This window comes from Sapajus apella, unplaced genomic scaffold (assembly GCF_009761245.1).
Source record: "Sapajus apella isolate SASKATOON/1434 unplaced genomic scaffold, GSC_monkey_1.0 scaffold6, whole genome shotgun sequence".
Taxonomy (NCBI): domain Eukaryota; kingdom Metazoa; phylum Chordata; class Mammalia; order Primates; family Cebidae; genus Sapajus; species Sapajus apella.
Window position 1 is genome coordinate 4,293,550 of NW_022436946.1, and position 11,157 is coordinate 4,304,706.

At 39.7% G+C, this 11,157-nt stretch overlaps 1 protein-coding gene across 7 annotated transcripts in view; it reads left to right on the forward strand.

The window, feature by feature from the left end:
• The first annotated feature begins 4,465 nt into the window (after positions 1–4,465).
• Positions 4,466–11,157, forward strand: part of SHPRH (SNF2 histone linker PHD RING helicase) — an 85,847-nt gene continuing 79,155 nt past the window's right edge. For 4 of the 7 annotated variants that reach the window (XM_032274527.1, XM_032274531.1, XM_032274528.1 and 1 more), the window contains exon 1: positions 4,467–4,691. The gene's annotated coding sequence lies outside the window, so the exon portion shown is untranslated. Of the gene's footprint in view, positions 4,692–4,724; positions 4,949–11,157 lie in introns of those variants that run through there. The other 3 variants (XM_032274529.1, XM_032274530.1, XR_004267732.1) reach the window with 2 other exon arrangements.

The window sequence follows — 11,157 nt, forward strand, 5'->3', positions numbered from 1 at the left end:
TGGGCTCTAGGAGGCTGAGGCAGGCAGATCACTGGAGGTTGGGAGTTTGAGACCAGCTTGACCAACATGGTGAAAACCCATCTCTGCTAAAAAATATAAAAATTAGCTGGGTGTGGTAGCACATGCCTGTAAGCCCAACTAGCTATTCAGGAGGCTGAGGCAGGAGAATCACTTGAACCGGGGAGTGGGGTGGGGAGAGAGATTGCAGTGAGCCAAGATTGAGCCACTGCTCTCCAGCCTGGGAGACTGAGTGAGACTCTGTCCCAAAAAACAAACAAACAAACAAACATAATTAGTCATTATATACTACTACTGTGTGGTATTTAAGAGTTTATTTAAAGGCATAATGAGGAGTTCAGAAATTCAACAGAGCTTAAAGGAAATGGAATACAGATCTAATTTTGTCATTGTCCCAAGGTGACCTAAACAACACACAAATGCTGAAGTCTGAGCGTGGTGCTGCCTTGCTAGTAGATGGAAGCTTTGGAAAGGCTCTTCATTTCCTGGCAAGCATCATTTTATGTTAACACTATTATGAATAAGGTTTCTTGAGGTCTTAGATTCATTTTGAAAGTGCTATCCACTATTTTTGTACTTCAAAATGGCAGACCCTTGAAATACTCAAAGAATATTTTACTTGTAGATTTTTAAACTGCATAATAAATATTACTCAGTCATAAGCATTATCGGTCATCTACAATATTCCTATTCCTTAATGCCTAAGACCATATTAATTGAAAAAAAAAAAAACATGCCTTAGGGGAAAAAGTAAAAGTTGGGTATGGACGGTGAGGAGGAATTGGGATGGTGGGAAAGAGGGCCTGTGATACAGATTATATTATCTTCATTGATAAACACTGAATACACTCTCCCATCTTTCCTTACCAGCAGATTCACCTTCAACCTTCTTGCTTTTACCTAATTTAAATCGTTGCTTTATTCACACCTAAAACAGATATAGTCATAGGTTCATGTTCAATGCAGCATTTTGTGTACAGACTACAAATTCTGCTTTACAAGTTATGGGAGGCAGAAGGAACACTGCTTGAGTTTTTGGTTTGCAAGTTGAGCTTGCAGCAGGGGAGACGGAACAAACTTTGGACTTTGAAACCAATCCAACTTGTAAATCATCAAGGAAAAATGAAATTGAAAATTAAAAATTAAATCTATCCAGGTCTAGCCTAGGAAAAACCTGTAAAGTTCCAAAAATGAAGATTTGTGTTCAGTTCACGCACATCCTGTCCCCAATATTCTGTCCTGCTCATTCTCCTGGAAAGCATGTCCAACCCTTGGTAACACTTTTTGTTTAGCTGATTTGATATCACTCCCCTCAGCATAGCTGATCACCCCTAGTAACACCAATTTTCCAAGACCATGTTTCTTCTTTCCATTCTTTTTTTTCCGACTACTACACACATTTTAACAGTGGTTTTGGACATTGTAATTCATTCCAGAATAGTGATTTTGATCCTAATATTTTCATTTTGTCAGGAGAAGGGAAAGCAGTCCCAAGACAAGTTGGTAGTAGGAACTGGCAACAAGGAGTCATCTTTGGGAATCTCCAATCATACTGGGTGGCCACCTACTTTGCTTCCAAGGAGCAGGCAAAGTTAAGTAGAATATGGAATACATTTCTCTAGGTATTTTCTTAATGATCTATTGAGGAGAACACAGTGTTGATACTGAATGATCGTTATTGTTGATACTGTATACAAGCCTTGTGTCAATAAGTAATGACACACCTCTTGACTTCAGTTTGCCCATGGTTACTTAGTAAGGTTGATGACCAAGCTGTTTATTTTTATTTGACAGACAACACAATTTAGTAATAAGAGGCAATAGCCTAGATAGAAGAATCAAGAGTGTTAGGTATTCTTGTTCTCTTACAGCTAAATTGTGGCAAATTACCAAACTTCTGAGTCTCAGATTGCTCTCCCGTAATATGGAAATTTAAAAAGCCTCTTACTAGTCTAGGAGTCAAATGGAAAAATAAACACAAAAGGGCTTTAGCAAAATATAAAATTCTTCACTGATAAATCATCATTTATCCTGTTTCTGTCCCCAAAGGGAGTTAAATTTGCATTAACTCCTCTACTCCCTCTCAACTAGTCCTCCTCCTTGAGAACAACTTAAAATATTCATTTTGTAAAATAGATGCCCCAGTTAAGGGGTATGGCTAGAATAAAGCCACCATCCCCAAAAGAAAATGAATCTATAGCTAAAGTTAGTGAGATCATATAAGGAAGACAGTGGTCTGACTGCTCTCATATCATAGTTTCAAGAAGGAGCCGATGAACTGAGTTGCACGAACACTGAATTGCTCACTGGCAAGATGCACAGTGTCCAATCAGTCCATTCTGATTTGCAGAATGTCATTAGATCACTAGCACCTAATAGGTGGATGAACTCAGTGTACTCAGGGGTGAACAGGTGTCTCACAGCTGGGAGCTGCCAGAGGGCCAAGGTGCAATCATGAAACATGTTTTCTGAAATTAGCTCTGATGATTCTAATATTGAAAGTATTATTCCATAGAGAAATTTTTCAAAGAATATGCAGAGCGTTTGGTAAATACAAAATTGAACATTGGAAAATTTAAAAGAATTTTGTTTCATTATAATCACTGAATGGTAGTGTACAGAATTCCATCTCTACGGTTGGAAGTTGCATCTCTGTACAACAGACAACTGGATCTGAAGTTTAATCTCTTGCATGGATATTACCATGATTATGTATAGAAATTACTCCAATCAAGGTGAACAAAGCTGAAATGATGCTGTGTTTTTTTGTTTATTTGTTTGTTTTGTTTTGTTTTTGGCTGAGTCTTGCTCTGTTGCCCAGGCTGGAGTGCAGTGGTGCAGTCTTGGCTCACTGCAACCTCTGCCTCCCAGGTTCAAGAAATTCTCTTGCCTCAGCCTCCCAAGTAGCTGGGACTACAGGTGCATGCTGCCAGGCTTGGCTAATTTTTTTGAATTTTTTTAGTAGAGGCGGGGTTTCACCATGTCGCCCAGGCTGGTTGGTCACAAACTCCTAAACTCAGGCAATCAGCCCACCTTGGCCTCCCAGGATGCTGGGATTACAGGCGTCAGTCACTGTGCCTGGCCTGCTGTGCTTATTTTTAAAAATTTCTGTCTAGCATTAGTTGGATAGACTCGGCCAAACTTTGAACCCAATTCTCTTCTCCAATGATGAGAGGTGACATAAAACTATCAAAGATAACCTTATGCAGCACAATATATGATTATAAACAGGTTGAAACTTACACTTCCAGAAGCAGCATTACATCATCCTGTATTTGATAAAATGATCAGTTTGCCAAGGAAGGAGGACCCTACACACCAATGTTCCAGCATTAGCACTACTTTTCTTAGCTTGCGTCATAAATCCTGTAGTAAAGTAACTGATTTCCATCTATAGGCATACCTTGGAGATATCACAGGTTTTGTTCCAGACTACCACAATAAAGCAAATATTGCAATAAAGCAAGTCACAGGATATTTTTTGGTTTCCCAGTGTATATAAAACTCACACTGACACTACACTATAGTGTATTAAGTGTGCAACAGCATTATATCTTAAAAATATATATATACCTTAACTTTAAATATTTTATTGCTAAAAAATGCTAACACTTTAGCCTGAGACTTAATCTTCTTCCTGGTGAAGGCCTCCACAACAGAAATGCTGCTATTAGGCACTATCTGAGTGCCCAATGTTTCTTCAGGGTTATTTCACAGGCTCCTGACCCTGAAGCCTCTGAGTTATTCCAATGTTAAGCTCACTTCTGTGAAAAAGAGGTGAGGAAAAAAGACCAATAGCGGAAGGCCAGCTCCAACGCAACAAATATATTTAAGTTTCTCTCATCTTAGAATATTTATTCACATTTTCCTTTAAAGTCTATTTTTAGGTGAGAGCAGCTTTATTCGTACCTACTTAGTGGCTGCTTTCTAGCAGTAAAGTAGATGCTTTTGCAGAATTCTATTCTTCCTTTTTTTTAAAAAAATCGCCCAGGCTGGAGTGTAGAGGCGCGATTTCGGCTTACTGCAACCTCTGCCTCAGCCTCCCGAATAGCTGGGACTACAGACGCGCACCACCGGCTAACTTCTGTATTTTTACTAGAGACGGGGTTTCACTCTCTTGGCCAGGCTGGTCTGGAACTCCTGACCTCAGGCTATCCGCCCGCCTCGGCCCCCAAAGTGCTGGGATTACAAGCGTGAGTCACCACGCCGCTGCCCTGCCTTTTTATTAAAGCTACAAAGCACACACAGCCTTCGCTTCAGGGGAGCCCCGCCCCCCCAGCCGGAAGCCCCGCCCCCTACTTCGGGCATCCAGCCAATGCTGTATTTTCTAATGGCGTGAGGCAGAGCTATCGCGAGACTCCGCTGTATTCTTAGCAGGTTTTTAACAGTGTGGACTTGCGCAGAAGAGACTCATGAAGCCAGAGCAGGAGAAAGGGGCGGGCTCCCCGACGCGCGCATTCGCCTTGACCCCACGCTACTGCGCGCGCCCGGCAGCCAGGCGCTGTGGTTTCTGGGTCTCCCCGGGAATCCCTACACGATCCCACAGAAAGCTCTTCTGCCGACCTCAAGCGTATCTTCTGTGGGTGGCAAATGCGTGCCTGTGATCTGTGGAGTCTGTAGAGGAGCGCAGGCCTGGTGCAAAGAGACTCAAGAGGCTCGAAGAACCCGCTAGGGTAGGCGCTTGGGTGATGGAGGGTCAGGGGTCAGAGGTCGGGAGGGAGGCAGTCTCTGGCCTTCCGGACCAGGGAGAGAGGACTCTGGTTGTCCTGGAGCCCGGGAAGCTCAAGGACTGCGAGGGAGTCGCAGCGCGAGTCTTCCCCACCCCTTCTCGATCCCGGACGAGCGAGCACCGGACCACCACGGCTCTCCCGGGATAAAGTGGGGCAGTGGGAAAGGATGCTGTGCTTCTCCCCCTGTATCGTGGCCTGAGGTGTGTCTCGAGCGCCCACACTTTAGGATCCGGGGTCCGTCGTCGCTCTTTCCGGCCTCGCGGTCGCTTGTTTGCTGGGCCTCCTGGGAGGGATCCGGCGCTGAGAGCCCCGCTCAGTCTCCGGGAGCCGCTTGTGGGTCTTTAGGAAGATAACTGAATGGGTATACTGTGCGCAGCAGATCTGCCCCCCGCTCCCCGCCCGCCAGGCTGGAACTGGACCGCCGCCTCCCCTCTTTATGCACGGCGTTGTGTTAGTAAATGGGGAGACCGAGGCTTCTCGGTGCGACTCGGAGTTCTCCGTTACCTTTGGAGCCAGATTAATTACATTCGAATCTTTCAAATTCAGAACCTCCCTTGCACATTGTACAGTGTGACTGGCAGTTGCTAGGTTTAGGAACGAAAGTAGGGTGTTACTGATGATTGATGGTCACTGTATAATAAATACAGTATTATTAAATAATGACCAGGAAGCTTGTATCCTTTTCCCAAGTAGTTTGACATTAGCACGAGATAGAAGTCAGAGATGTGGGATGCCTTCCAACTTTTACTTAAGGAACTTGGGGCTTTATCTGAACAAAATAAGATGCTATTAAAGTCATTACTGTTATTTTAAATTATTCCAGTAGACATTAGTAGGAATGATGAAACTCTCTTGAATAGAAACGATCCATAATATCTGTATTATCACCCAAAAAACTATTGGTTTGTGATTAGTAAACATGCTAGAGACGGAGGTCCTGAGCAGTGTTGTAATAATTATGTCTGTGCTCATTAACCTGCACTTTCTGGAGCTTTGAAGGACCAGTTAACCAGTAAGCTGGTAGTTGAGAATAAAGTAATTTACTTTTGAGAGATGCTCCTATATATCCTCTTCATACACCAGAAAGGAGCTGGACTTGTAGAATTATTAAAACAAAGCTTTTATTATTAAGAGTTTAGGCTAGTAAGATTTAGAGGAAAAAATTTGCTGATGAAAAGCTTCTTATAAGGGCGTTTTTCAAGTTTATGTAACTAACATATTTTAGCATTCAGTAGATGAAAATACTCTCACCTTGCTGGAATTTCTGCAGAAAAGGAAAAGATTGTGTTCATCCTGGGTCATTAAGAGCTTCCTAGTACTTAGTAAGGAGTGGGCTTCGCTTCCATAAAACAACCCTTTGGACAGGAATATGGCAAGTGTATAATCCCTTTTGCCCTTGATAGCCTGAACCGAGGTCTACCATGGATTTGTTGTAATTCAGGGTTTGTATGTATCTTTTAAAGACGAAGTAATATTTTGGAGGGAAATATGTGAATTTAAAGTTTGTTATTCATTTGTTGGATTGTCTTAGTAATTTAACGTTTTACATTTATTTTTCTAGGATTCCCTCCTTGTTTTCTGTTAAAAGTTACAGTTCTGTCAGGTTTCCCTGCCTCATTCTAGTATTTCATTAGATTTCATTTTTCTCTGAAATATGAAAGTATAGTTTCATATTACCTATAGTCTTCTAGAATGTGGATAAGAGAGAATTCTCCAAAAAGAAATGTGAGTAAAGTACCAATAGGTCCTCAAAAGGAAGGAATATATCCATGGAGTTAGAGATCTTTGTTTCACCCTTTTAGTATGTCTTTACTTCCTAGCACTGACCTGCTAAGAAGGTCATTGGGAGTACAACATTAGGAGTACAACACTAAATGTGAAACTACTCTTGCCCATCTTTCAAAGTGAGCGCTATAACAGTTCGATGGAGGAGAGAGAGGCCCTTAACTCAGCTTCTCTAGTCATGGAAGGCTTTCCAGGGAAGACTGGGATGGAGACAGGCATAAAAGCAGTTCAAGCAAAAGGCTTTTATATTTAAATACAGGACAATAAAAGTGTGGTCCATGTATAAAACTTCACGTAATCATGTTCTACCCAAACACTGCTAATTAAGGAGGAAGAAGTAGTTGTGATTGCTCAGGTATGAAGAAAGCTAGACGAATATGGGAATTTCTTCTAGTACAGAGTTTCACCAGTACTTGACTTACTAGTGGCCAAATAGCATTTTAGTCCTAAGTATTTTTGACCAAATACTATTTTCTTTCGTTCAAGAAGTTAACTTGGAATAGAGATTTTCTTGAGTCAACCAAAACCAGGAGCTTTTTGTTTGTTTGTTGATTTTTTGATTATGAATGTTTACTCAGTTAAGAACTGGACAAAGGGAGAACATTGCTAGAAATTCTGGTATTTACTTGTCTGCAATTTATCAGTATCATTGATAAGTACCTTGAGGCACTAGTATTGGAAGAATCAGGTTGAAAGAAAACATCTGAAGGAATGTGCAAATTATAATGGTGTACATAATTTAAAAGATACTAGATGGATTTTACCAGAAAACAGAACAAATAGTTGAAGTAATGTTTTCTGTTTTGGTAATATGTCCATTACAAAAATTATTCTAAGAAACATGGCACATATTCTCACATTCCATTGGCTAGGACTGGTCACGGAACCATACTAAGCTGGGCAGCCATTTCTCAACTACTCTATACTTTGAAAGGAAAGAAGTGGATTTTAGTAGGCAGCTGGTTATCCATAACAAGGTTTTTCAAATTTGGCTGCACACTGGAATTTTTTAGGGATTATGAAAAGTAAAGGGGTAGTGCCTGTGTCCTTCCCCAAGACATTCTGATTTAGTCGACTAGGCATCAGGATTTTTTTTAAGTTCCCCTGGTGATTCTAATATGCAGTCAAATTTGAGAAGCACTGATCTGTGGTCCCCCATTTTGCCACATTAAAGTTTGGTTATTGTAAAATGTAGTTTGGAGCAAGAGTCCCCAAACCCTGGGCGACTGGTGCCAGTCCATGGCCTGTTAGAACCAGGATGCACTACAGGAGGTGAGCTGTGGGCAAGCGATTATCACCTGAGCTCTGCCTCCTGCCAGATCAACAGTCAGTAGATTATCATAAGAGCATGAACCCTCCTGTGAACTGCATATACGCAGGATCTAGGTTGCCTGCTTCTTATTAAAATCTATTGCCTGATGATCTAAGACGATTTCATCCCTAAACCACCCCCTCCACCTCCTACTTTTCTCCTCCAGTCCATCGAAAAATTATCTTCCATGAAACCCGTTTATGGTCCCAAAAAGGTTGGGAACTGCTGGTTTAGAGTATCCTCAGGATGATGATATTTAGCAACTACCATCTGAATACAGGCCAAATTTCTGGTACTGCACAATTGTATTTAAATTACTTCTAACCACAATCCTGCTATCATCCCCATTTTAAAGATGAGAAAACTGGCACAGAAGACTGGATAACTATTCCAGTGCCACACAGTTAGCAAATGCCAAAGCTGGAATTAGAATGAATTTAAGACTTTAAAGTGTTGCATTCTCATCTGTAAGCCACATTGCTTTGCAAATGTGAGACTGCTAGACAGTTGTTTTTTGGGTTTTCAGAGTTCATGATTCCACAGTAACTAATATTATTATTATTCCACAATAATTAATATTATTATGATATTATTATGGTTAGTGTGGAACGTTGTGTAACTGGCTTATTTCCCTCCCTCCACCCCCTTTATGCCTCCACCCCCCATATCCATGTTCTTTGCCATCTGCAGTTTCACCCAGTAAAGAAGTGTAGTATAATTCTCCACTACTTGACATTGGGTCCATGGATTTGACTTGTTTTGGTCACTGTGGCACCTTTGTGGTTTTTAAGCACTTCGAAACTACTTGTGTGACTGGATTTGCACTAATACACCTCAACCATTGCCATAAAGAACATTCCTAGGTTACTTTGCTGATCCAAGTAGTGGGGATAAGAACTACATTAAGCAGAGCCAAACTGCTCTTCCAGAAACCTAGCCTAGATCAGCCCCTTTCAGCTAATGTGCAGATGTGTGAGAATAATTGATTATGATTGCTGTATCAAGGCATTGAGCTCTGGAGTAGTGTGTTATACAGCATGTTGGGTGGCAATAGTTAACTGATAAGCTGGTATAGCCGAACTTTTTAAAGTTCTATCAGAGTAACCCACTTTCAGTATTCCAGCTTGTGCTTTGAGGAGAGCTGGACAAACATAAACACTTAGGAAATTAAGAACTTTCTATAATATTCCTCCAAGATAAGATAGGATAACACACTTTAAAAGTAGGTAACCATATACAAGGATCGATTTTAATCCATCACCTGCACATTCATAAGTGAAGTACTGGCTAAGGGAATAGAATTCTCATGATGGACTTAAGCACTGTTTGACATATAGACTTTTTGCAATTATGTGAATGTTCTATATTTGTACTGTCCAGTGCAGTAGCCACCAGTCACATAAGGCTGTTGAGCACTTGAAGTGGGGCAAGTGAGACCGAAGAGCTGAGTTTATAATAACATTTAATTTTATTTATAGTCACACATCACTTAATGATAAGGATATGTTATGAGGCAAGTTTGTTGTATGAACATCTTAGAGTATACTTACACAAACCTAGATGGTACTGCCAGCCTACTACACACCTAGACTCTATGGTACAGCCTATTGCTCCTAAGCTACAAACCTGTACAGTTTATTACTGTACTAGATACTGTAGGCAGTTGTCACACAGTAGTATTTGTATATTTAAACATATCTAAATATAGAAAAGGTACAGTAAAGGTATGGTATAGAAGACTTATCATGAATGCTGCTTATAACACTGAAAGTTGCTCTCAGTGAGTCAGTGAGTGTGGAGGCCTAGGACATTACTGTACACTTTTGTAGACTTTGTAAACACTACACAATTAGGCTATGGCTAAATTTACTAAAAAATAAAGTAATGAACTATGATGTTACAATGGCTGTGATGTCACTAGTCCATAGGAATTTTTCAGCTCCCTTGTGGAACCACTGTAATATTTGGTCCCTTATCAACCAAAATGCTGCTATGCAATGCATAACTGTATTTAAAATTAAGTAGCCATATGCAGCTAGTAACTACCTTATTGGACTTGCTTTGGCCAATAGTAGATAGAAACTACTTCCTTGGATCTGCCAAGGAAAGCTTCCTTCGAATCACAGGGCTACCTTGTTCCTAAATAAAGGTTCAGTCATCAAGGAAGGGGAGGATAGATCTTAGGCAGGTAAATAATATTTTAGTTTCTTTTATGGTTGTTAGTCTATTCATGTTTTCTTTCTAGGGCCAGTTTTGTTCATTTGTATTTTGTTAACAAATTACTCATTTTATCTAGATTTTTCAGGTTTATTAGAATAAAGTTATACTTCATATTAAAATTTATAAATCATGCATCTACTTTTTGTTTTGCTCTTTAAATCAACTTTAAGATGTAATTTATATATTAAAAAATTCAACAATTTAAAGTATGTAATTTGATGAGTTTTGACAGGTATATACTATGCAATCATATGTTGAACATTTCTGTTACCCCAAAGCCTACCTTCCAGCTTCTTTGCTCTCAGTCACCTCTTTCTACTTCCTTGCCCCGGTAACCACTAATCGCTTTCTGCAATTAGTTTTTTGCCATTTCTAGAATTTCATGTAAATGAAATCATATAGTTTATAGTCTTTCACATCTGGCTTCCTTCAGTTTAGCATAATGCTCTAACAGTTCATGTCATTTTATAGAAGTCTGTTTCTTTTTTACCACAGAATAGTATTCCATTTGTGTGACTATGCCGCAATTTGTCCATTCACTAGTTGCTGGACATTTGGATTTTCTTCCAGTTTGGGACTTTTGATAGTAAAGTTGTTAACATTTAAGTTTTAGGGTTTTGTGGATTTATGTTTTGACTTCTCTTGGGTAAATACCTAACAGAGGGATTACTAGGCTGCATAGTAAGTTATATTTAATTTTATTAGAAACTCATAAGCTTTTCCAAAGTGACTATACTGTGTTCAAATGGTTCAGTTCTGCTTGAGCCATACTCAGTGTTTTAAATTTGTGACTATTCTAATATAGTGGGCATCTCATTGTGATTTTTGGGTTGAATTTGCATTGCTTTAATGACTGATGGTGGTGAAAATATTTTCATGTGCTTATTTTACACTTATAGGTCATCTTTGATGAAATGTCTGTTCAAAATTTTTGACTATTTTTTAATTAAGTGTCTTAATCAGATACTTGATTTACTAATATTTTCTCCCATCTATGACTTATTGTCTTATTTTGATGACAGTATCTTTGGAAGAACCAAAATATTTAAATTTTTTTTTTTTTTTTTTTTTTTTTTTTTTTTTTTTTTTTTT